Below are 11,575 nucleotides of genomic sequence, written 5' to 3'. Positions count from 1 at the left end.
ACTCTTCTTACTCATCTTTTGTCATAAATTCATTGTATTTGTCATGGAATTTAGATAATGACCAGTAACGTTCATAACAAACTTTGATGTTACATTGTAAAGATTTAAAGATAACAAAAATGAAATGGGAGATAAATGAAAAATGAAAATGAAAACCAAAGAAATTACCAACATCCAAGTATATTGAGCAAACAGAGAACATCTCATAAGCAAATGGATATATGTGATTTATAAGTTAATTGTAAAATTAACTAAACTTGGAAAAAGTGAAATAAGAAAAAAATAAAGTGGAAAAAGAAAAAAAATAAAAATTTTTTAGAAGAGATGTCAAAAGAATGGGAACACTTAGAGTCGTGTCCAAAATTTGAAAAGTAGAATTGATTATGAGAATTTGGTTACTATAAATTTGAATGCATGGCATGAACTAAATGGCCATATGACACACATGGTTTTTTTATACATTCATCACATCCATTGCATGTATACCATAGCAACACAAAAAATTAAAGGTCAAACTTTGGTATGGGAGGCTAAGCATACCATGACAAGGTATGATGGTTTTCAAATAGAACTCCAATGTGATGAATTGAGTTGTGGTTAAAGAATCCTTTATATTTTTACACTTAACTTGCAAAAACTTTTATCTAAAATTTTTAAAGTTGTTGAGCTTTTATTTAAAAGAATTTTTCTTAGATGAGATTTTTAAAATTGTTGAGCCTTTGCTTAAAAAGCTTTTCCCATATGAGATTTTTAAAATTATTGAGCCTTTATTTAAAAGAGCCTTTTCCCTAAATGAAATTTTTAAAGTTGATGAGCTTATATTTAAAAGAGTCTTTTTTTTCTAGATGAGATTTTTAAAGTTGTTGAGCCTTTGTTAAAAAAAGCTTTTTCCAGATCAGATTTTTAAAATTATTGAGCCTTTGTTTAAAGAAGCTTTTTCCAAGATGAGATTTTTAAAATTGTTGAGCCTTTTTTCAAAATGAGCTTTTAGATTTATTTTTAAAAGTTATGGAATCTCTAATGAGAGAAGTTTTTAGATTTATTTTCTCAAAGTTTGTGGAGTCTCTAATGAGAGAGTTTTCTAAATTTATTCTCAAAGCTGTGGAGTTTAAAAAAATTAAAAAATCATAAAAAAAAGGAAACAAATCCAAAAAAAGAACTTTGAAAGATCCTTGAATTGTTGATTGTAGACAAAATTATTGTCTTAGTCTTTGTCCTATTCTTGATTCTCATTCTATGCAAAGAGAGGTAGCTTAGACACTTAATTTTATTTGGAATAATTTGATCACATTCATTTCAATTTTAGTTCGAACATATCATTTTTGAATGATTCAAGTGTTTTAATTTAGTTAGGCCCATTTTGATATTCAAGATCGTTTTACATGGGTTAAGGCTCGATTTAATTTACTTTTAAGTTATTTAGGCTTGAAAGCCCAATAAGGATCCATTTTCTTTTAAAGCTCAAATCCAATCAAATTTTGTTAACTTTAAAGTCCAAGGCTTAAATATTGTTATTGTTGTTGTTGTTGTTGTTATTATTATTAAGTTTTTGGGCAAAAAATGAACCAAAAAATTTAAAAAATAAAAATCAGAGGGTTGAATGCCAATTTGTAGCCTTCATCCTCACCTCTTTCCAAAATTTCATTTCTCCCCCCAATTTGTTGACCCTATTTTCAATAATCTGCTTTACCTCCTAATTTTCGCCTCTATTACCACTGTAAGAATGCATATAAGTCCATGAACCGAAAATGCAATAAGCATTGCTACAATGTTAGGCCAAAACATTCAATCAATTTTCAAACCCAAATTCAATGCTCAAACGTGTGAAAGAAGCTGTGATTTGGATTTTATGATAAGAACCCCTCAAAAAGTTCATAATAAAAGAGCCCATTAAAAACATGATAAAAATTAAAAAAAAAAACCATTCAGCATTCTTATTTTTAGCCAAAAAATACCAGCAACAAAACCTTTACAATCAACCTATCATAACTCTTTTGCCTCTAATCGTGACTCATAACTACCACTAATAGCCTCCCTACCACCTCTTACACCCCCTCTATCATAGTATATAGCCCTTTTTAGTCAAAATACCAACTGCCAACAACCTCTATAGCATAAACATTTGGCTAATCATCCACCCACAAAGTAAAAAAAATCTCATTTATTTCCTTAAAAACCAAAAATCATAAAAACAAAATAACAACAAAAAAATCATAGTTCTCATCGTAAGGAACCTAGTAGTTAATAAAAAGTTTTGGTAGTTTGGTTCGGCAAGAAAGAAAATAGGAAGGAAGGAAAAAGAAAAAAAGAAAAAAAAAGTCAGTTTCAATAAAAAAAGTGAAAGGGAAAAAAAGAAAGGAAAAAGAAAAGAAAAGAAAAAGGGAGAAGAGAAGAAAGATAAAAGAAAACTAAAAAAAAAAAAGGAAATGAAGGCTTAATTAGAAGAAAGAAAGAATAAGAAAAAAAAAAGAAAAAAGATTGAGAGAAGAAGAAAAAGAGAAAAAGCAGAAACTAAAAGAAAAAAAGTCTAGTTCGATGTAAAAAGAGAAAAAGGAAGAAGAAGGGTGAAGGGAAAAAGAAAAAGAAGGAAAGAAATAAAAAAAAAAGAGAGAAAAACAAAAAAAAAAGGAGAGAGTTTCAAAAGTAAAAAAAAAAACTTTGAGGGGAGTTTTGATGAAACAAAGAAAAAAGGTAGTTGTTGGAAGAACAGCCCAACCCAACCCATGAAGAGAACCCAACCCAAATCACCATGTTAAGCCTGACATCTTAGTTCTTTAGGGTTAGTGGATTTTTTGTTTAGGTTAGAACAAAACGCAAGTGAGGTATACTATTTTTTTTTTTTAATAAATGTTGGCTTGTTATTTTTATGTTTCTTTATTTACTCTATTTTATTTGCATGTTTAAAATTTTAAGAATGGTGACTTAATTATAGTAAAAAGGCAAATGCTTAAATAAATTTTATTGTTAATGAAATAACTATTATTTTTATTCAGGGAATAAAAAATAAAATATTATTTCTAAGTAAAAGATTATTTTGAAAGCCCTACCTAAATATTCGAAGGAATTCAAGTAATTATTTTACTAAGAAATATTATTTTCGTTTTAAAAACTAGTATAAGTTTTTAAACAAAATTAATTTTCTTAAATTTTACCTAGATATTGAGGAATTAAAAAATATTTTTCTTCACAAAATAAATAAAAAATAATAAAACTTATTTCACCCTTGATTTTCTCTCTAAAAGATCATGATAAAAAAGAGGGATTAAATGCATGTAAGATAGGTAAATTTGATTGATTGTTTGTATTTACATAATTTATCTATTTATTTCTCCCTTGACTTTCTTTCTAAAAAATCGTGATAAAAAGGGGACTAAATGTATATAAGATAGGTCAATTTGATTGATTGTTTGTATTTGCATCATTTATCTATCTCACGTTGCATTTTACCTTAAAATAAAAATTTGAATTGATAAGTGATAATTTCAAATTTTAGTTTTTTTTTTTTTTTTTACAAAAAATGGTTAATAGTCCTAGGTAAAAATGATTGTTAAGATTCTACCTAGATATTGAAGAACTTTTCAATAATAACTTTTTATGAGGGAATATTATGTCAAATTTTAACAAATATCATGAGAATTCCAAGTAGATAAATAAATTTTGAAATTATGCCTAGATATTAGAGAATTAGAAAATGTTTCAATACTAAAAATTTTCATCTTATTTCTAAATAAAAATGAATAAAATTTAAATATGTTTTGGATGAATTTATTTGATTGTTTGCATTTTAATTTCCATTTGTGTCATACATTCGCCTTATATTATATTTGCCTACATTTCACTATTTGCGAAAAATTAATAAATGATGGGGTTTTGGGATAGTTGTTTAAATAAAAACTAATATCCCTATGTGAAAAATAATTTTTAAAACCTTGCCTAGGTATTGGAAGGCTTCTCAATAATTATTCTTTATAAAGGAATGTTAAGTCAAATTTTTGATAAATTAATATGAAAGTATCAAGTCAAGAAATATTTTTTGAAATTCTACCTAAATATTGGAGAATTTGAGTTTGTTTTGATACTAAAGATTTTCATCTTATTCTTAAATGAAAGGTTCCAAAAAAGGATTTTTACAAAAAATAAATTTTGAAGGAATTATTTTAAATATTAAAACCAAGATCATTTTTATCATTAGTAAGAAATGATCAATTGATACCTTTTTTTTAAAATAGGCATTATAATGGTGCTAATCATTCTCCATGTGTAATTGACTCCCAACCCAGTTTTGTTTTCGTAAATCAAAATTATTTTTTTCATAAATTTTAAATTTTTTTATTGTTTTATTAAAAAGATAAACCTTTTAGATGGCTAATTACACCTAACAAAAAGGATTTGTGGCAACTACCCTTGTTTTTGAAACTTTTAAAACTTTTTATCTAGCGATCCTCAAAATCGTTATAACAATATATACATTCCTTAACCTTAAACAAAAAAATCTTTTCGAGGATCTTTGGATGTCTAATGAGAGGAAATGTCATAATGTTACAACTTTAATAAAGAATTTTATGAAAATGTAAGAAAATGAGCAAAGAGGAATGCGATAATTTTTATCGGCCCAAGTCTCCATAATGGAAAACACAAAATTCTTAAATCTCCATGGATGGCTAATAAAAATGTGGAATGTCATAGGAATTTATGTATTCCATCCTAGCCATTAAACAAGTGATATGTACTGATTGAGAATATAGTTTAATAAACAATTTGTATCTTTAATGATGAAACTTGTTTATGTGTTTAGTATGTATATATTGTATGAGACTTTTCTATGTGAATTTCAGTTAATGTATGTTGTTCATTGAAGGTAACCTTATGATTAGTGGGAGTTCTAAGGTGTTAATTAATAAGCTACCTTAGAATGATAAATTTTGCATAATAAAATAGAATAAATGATAATCAAACACATTGAAAATGGAACTTGTTTGCGAACATAGGATCTTTTGGTTTAATTCTTATGTGAATGATTATCGTTATTTTATTTGTGACATTGTGACAAATAGATGGGTGGTATTAATTAGTGCACAGGTCTCTCCATATCGAATTATCCTTTGAACATGGCTTCTCCATTTAAGTATAGATATTGGATGAAGATAATTATGGAATTTAGAATATTAAAAACTAAAGGTTTTTGAAATTCTAAACTTTATCCTTGTAAGGCCTAAGTATAGGAATATGTCATAACATAGGAGAGACTAAAAACTTGTGAAGCTTAGATAGAGAAACTCCATTACTCATATTACGTTGCTAAATGAGATGGAAAATGATATCATGCATGAGTTCAAGTAGCATGACATTGCTAAAAGAGATTTGGAATGCTTTGACAATAAAGCTTGTTTAAAAGAAAACTGATATGCTTTGATAGATAAGTAAATTGTTTAAGTTGCCATTCGATCCTTGCTATATAATTAAGAGCATATAAAGGTGCACTTGACCCACAATGAGAGTATAATGACTCTTAATGATACTTCTCATCATCTTTAATTAAAGAAAGATCATATAAAAAGCATTTGAGCATAGTATTGATATGTATGTGGCATACATATATTCAAAGAAAGCTATGGGCTTCAAGCATAAGCCACTTGGTAAGAATAAAGATGAAGCTCTTAAAATACCAAAAAGTTATCGAAGTGGCAAAAAGAACAAGCCTAAAGCTTAGTTTAGGAAGAACAAAGCTAGAATCCAGTGTGTTAACTATATTAAAGGAAGTCATTTTGCTTTTGAATGCAACAAGAGGAAAAAGTCTAAAGGACCATAAACCATGTAGCATGAGATATGAGCAAAATGCATTTATATAGGAAACAATAAAATGATTAAAGTAAAGGGCGTTGATAGCTACAAAATAAGTGTGTTTGTTGAAAAAACATTTATCCTACATAATATCTTATGCTTTTGATATTTGATGGAATTTAGTTTGTCATTGTTCTTCTTTACCCAAGATTTGATATGAATATTAATAATACAATTATGGATTTGTTTTTGGGAATAAATCATTATGGATCTTGATGTTTGTTAAATGGTTTTATGTGTTGGTATTTACCCTATAAGTCGAATCATATTTTGGCTAAAACATTGTCATATTTGTTACACTCTGATATTTGATATCTTATAAAAATTTTATTTCTTTATCATTAAGCTTGTATACATATATTTCAATATTAATGCTTACATGATAAAGTGCTTAAAATATAAATAAAGCTTTGCAAGGAAATTATAATGAGATTTTAATTATGAGATAATCATTGCATAAAAGCTATATATTCTAAAATTGTTCCTAATCGATGCTTTATCAATAAGGGTACATTGATAAAAGATGTTGCGACTAGCACATGGTTATGCTTTTGCTTATAAAGTAAGCAATTGATCTTATAAGTTGAAATTTAGGTAAACTTGAGCTAACATGTGGGTGTTTATTATGAGAACAAGTTAACTAAATATGACCCGATATGAGAATGCTATATGATAGTTCATATAGTGTCATTAGCTACATTATCATGTGATAGTTGTATAAGTAATCTGTTGACTTAAGATTACTTATGATCTTATATGATGAATGTTATACTTTGACTTTACTTTATTTATGGTTCTAACCAAGAATGCTCTAGTTGAGTATTGTTTAGTATAACATGAGGCATATAAAGATGCTGGGGTAATCAAGATGGGATTCATCATCTTGTGTGATTAAGAGAGTATTTCAACTAGTTTTAATTGAATTAACTTGAAAAATCTTTGGCCAAAGAGAAATAAGATTTTAGACTTGTTCTAAAACTTATTTGTGAGTTAATGTCAATGATAAAACTTAACATGGTTGAACAAGATTGAGTAGACACTAAATCATAATCAATGTTCAAACCAAGATACTACATTATGAAATGATATTAATTATACACAAAGACCATTCATGGATAGGTTTTCCAGCCATATTGACTTTTCTTTAACAATTGGAGATCATGACAATGAAGCTAGCATTAATCATGATCTATAAATATAAGATTAGCTAATTGTAGAATTGGTGCTGAAGATAAAATGTTTGTTTCATCCATAGCCAAATACTAAGGCTTACAATGCTTGTGTTTATTGTCAATATGCTAAAAAACTTAATGGGTCATACATAATAGGATAATTGTGAAAGATTAAAATTAAGACAAATTAAGTTGGACTTAATTTGATTTTAGTATGACCAAAAATAAAAGAAATAAAAATACAAGAGAAAGAGTTTTTGTTGTTGGTACATTTGGCTAGCATAGGGTTAATTGTAAAAATTTGTATTCCAAGCATTGAACCTAATGCAGTCAAATGTTTCCCCTATAAAAACAACATCAAACCACCCCTATTTGTAAGAATAACCGACCAAGCATTTAGAGATCACTCAAGAAAATACAAGAGCTCTTGCAAACACTTACTAGATATAGTGTGGATTTGAGTTCACCAAACCTTAGAAATAGTTCTTTCACAAGAGTTCGTGTGGATCACCATTAGAGGCTAAACACTTAGGCAGTTTCTTTTATTTGGAAAATCACCAATTTGAACTAAGAGATTTTTGGCATTCAAGGTAACACATTTAGCCAAAACTATGCATACTTGTATATATATGTTGTTTGTATAATCTTATTGATTGATTTTGGCTTTAAAAATTAAAATTTTTAAAAATTTTACTGCTTTAACTTTGATAATGATACATAATTCCTTTCAATGTAATGCCAATATTAATGTGAATGTTTGGCATGTAAGACTTGGCCATATGGGTTTACAAAGAATGGATAGATTAACAAACAAGAGATTGCAAGGCTCTATATGATAAGATTAATCAACTATCACGTGTAAATTGTCTAGTAAGAAAACTACCAAGAAAACCATTTATAAGAAACTAGAGTTGAAGTTTCATTACAATTGATAAATTTTGAAATTTGTGTCTTCATATATGTAAAGGCACGTAGTAGAGGTCAATATTTCATCACATTTATTGATGATAACACATGTTTCAATTTTGTCTATTTGATTCTTCATAAGTTTAATGCTTTAAAGTGCTTTAGAAAGTTATTTAGCAAAAATCAATTAGATGAAAATGTTAAGGCATTAAGAACTGATCATGGATGTAAATACTTGTCTGATTAGTTAAGACATATATGTAATGAAAATGGTACTATAAGTAATTAACCATTCTAATGACTCAATAACAAAATAGTGTTATAGAAAGAAGAAATAAAACTCTTGTAGAAATGGTTAGGTCAATATTGGCCCAAGTGAGTTTACAAATCACTTTTGGGGTGAAGTATTGATATTCAATCGAGTATCTTTCAAGTAAGTTACAATACTCCTTATGAATTATGGATTGATAGAAAACCCAATCTTAGTAACTTGAAAACTTAAGGTTCTACTACTTATGTTCTTAAGTTCACTCATTAACATGGCAAGTTAGGTTCACAATGCAAAAAGAGTATATTTGTAAGAAACTCTAAACATTCCAAAGAGATATGTGCTAATAAGTAAACAATCAAGTAAGAGTGTAACTGAATTTGAATCTTAGAATTTTTTTTTTTTAGAAAATGAGTTTCCAAATAAGGGTGAGATGAGTTAAAAAATGTCTATTTATGAGATTGAAGATGCAAATGATTTGGTAAGTTGCAAATCAATTAATGCATATTCTTAATCAATAACCAATAGTATCTCATTCAAGTGTGGAACATGATTAAAGCTGAAGAATTTGTTGAATTTGTTGAATAAGAATCAAAACTCAAGCAAAACAAAAGTGGATGAAAGCAATGAAAAAAGAAATATGGAGTCTAGCAATGGAAGAAGAATATGAAGTCTAAGATTAAACAATGTATAACAACTGATTGATCTACCAAAAAATACAATTCTAGCCAATATAGCCTATTTAGATTTGGAGTTACATCCAATGGATTTGATAAGTGCTTTTCTAAGCAGAGAATTGGAAAAAAAGTCCATATGAAATTATCTATAGATTTCATTAGTAGAGGTTAATAGCATAAAAGTGTATAGATGATTAAGATTATTTTATGCTCTTAAAGAATCTTCCAGGTAGTGGTACATCAAGTGATAATTTTATGTAATTTTATCATGATTGATGAAGATCATTACGTGTATGTCAAAGGAATTAAAGGCGAGCTTGTAATCTTTTCACTTTATGTGGATGACATATTATTGGCTAAAAAGGATAAGAAGTATTTCACTATGGTGAAAAATTTTTATCTTCAAATTTGAAATGAAAGATATGTATGAAGCAATTTACAAACTTGGTTTAAGAATCAAGAGAAATCATTTTCCAAAAATTGTTCTCTTTCACAAGAAGAATATATTAAGAAAATTCTTGAATGATTTAATATACAAGATTGTAAGTTAATTGATACTCCTATTACAAAACGTGTAGGCCTGAGCTAAAGAATGGAACTCCACAAGGTAAAAGAACAAATGGCACGAATTTCCTTATTCTAGTGCTATTGGAAGCCTTATGTATGCTATGATTTGAGCAAAGCCTAGTATCTGCTATGTTGTGAGCATGGTAAGTAGATATCAATCCAATTTGGGTAAATCCCATTGGAAAGACATGAAAAGGATATTAACATATCATAAAAGCACTTTGGATTATTTATTATGCTATCAAGAAAGTTTTCTACATTTAATTAGCTATATAAATGCCATTGAAAATGATATTTAAATGAAAGAAAAATCTACCTTTAGCTATGTTTTCTTACTAAATATTGGGCTATATCATGGATTAGTAAGAATGAAATTTGAATAGTACTATCCATAATGAAGGTTGAATTTATAGTATTTTCAATGACAATACAAGAGATTATTTAGTGTATTAGATTTTGAATGATTTAGGAATTGAAAAAGATGAGTCTAACTCAATGTTAGTGCATTGCAATAGTCAAGCAATAATCATATTCAAAAGTAGATCCTAAAGACCAAACACAAAATACCAAGTATAATTTTCTAAAAGATAGGGTTGTATAAAAGAAAGTCAACAAGTACATTTTTCACATGAGATAATTGCAAATCTATTAATTAAGCCCATGCCTAGAGATATGTTTTATAGCCACATAGAATATCTAGAGTTGTATAGACAAGGATGTATTGGTTAAGATGTTTCATGTGAACAATTTATTTTTTCCCATTTGAGTTTACTTATATTGAATGCAATTAATGCCATTAAAGTTTAGTATTTTGTTTGTGAAATATACACACATGTATATTTATATGTACATATACGATATGATTTGAAAGGTACGTTAGATAGATGATTGGTATTCTCACATAGGTAATCTCCTCAATGATTTGGCACTATAAAGATAAGATTAGTTTTAAGCAATAGATCGAGAGCCCAAGCTTGAAATGGAATTGCCTTGATAAGGGATTAATATGAGGCTACTTGATATTAAGATTTGTGACTAAAAAGTGAATAATCTAATAGTTCACTTTGACTATCTTAAATGCCGGGTGAAAGTCTTGCTACTAGGTGAAAGTCTTGTTAATTATGTGAAATCAAGTACATTTGTGCACTTAAGTTAGATACTGGGAGTATTTGAAATATCACTTGTATGGTATTAATATCTAAAGATAAAGACATATGCTTCATGAGAAAAGAAGAGTAACACCGTAGCATGTGTTTCATTAACATGTGCATAATTTGACCAATATGGGTAATAAAAGAATAGATTTATGCTTTTTATTTTGTGAGACCCTTGAGATCAAAAGATCTCATAATTAGTACCCTTGAGGATTTTCGATTGTTTCTTAAAGTTTTATTTCAATGTTAATTATCTTGGATTGTTGCCAATGGTCATAGCTGATTCAATCTAATAAGACATATTAGGATAGCAGTTGAATTGAAATGGAGAGATTCTAAAAGAAGGGATGATCATTTTAATGTTACATTTGGTTATATTCATAGGTCGATCAATTATGTTTAAGACATTGAACATAATTATGAATATACAAGTATATCATTCAACATGATATAAAATAGATTTTGAGGAACTTGAAATGTGATTGAATGAATTTAAGGTGCTACATGCTTACTTTACTTATACTTGAGAGTTATTATACATACCTAATAGTTGTATAAGTGACTAGATGTGATTTTAAACTACATATACACCTAATACTTATTAGCAACTAAGCTCTCGAGTTATATTGGTCTTATGACTTATTTTCTTATGCCTTTTGTAAAAGTAGAGAAAATGTTCTTTTAATCATAAGAATTTACCACCCATTTTGTGTGAGTAAGAGATGTTGGAATATGTCACCCAAAATGGGTGGTAAATATTCCACATTGATAATAACTACATATGGTAGTTATAAAAAAAAACTACCATAGGCAATTCATGAGAATTGGTTTTTGAATTGCAAACCAAGTAAAAACCAACCTCTTTTTAGGCTTCCTCATGCTTATGGCATTTGGCCATAAAAGAAAAAAAGATGATGAACAAATGTTTTTGAGACAAGAATGGCTAGTCTTTTCCTCTTTTAAGATAAACATGGCATTCACTCATGATGA

Source organism: Durio zibethinus, chromosome 19 (assembly GCF_047325235.1).
Source record: "Durio zibethinus cultivar Kanyao isolate XHJ-2024 chromosome 19, ASM4732523v1, whole genome shotgun sequence".
NCBI classification, from domain to species: domain Eukaryota; kingdom Viridiplantae; phylum Streptophyta; class Magnoliopsida; order Malvales; family Malvaceae; genus Durio; species Durio zibethinus.
Note: the sequence above shows the minus strand (reverse complement) of the source record.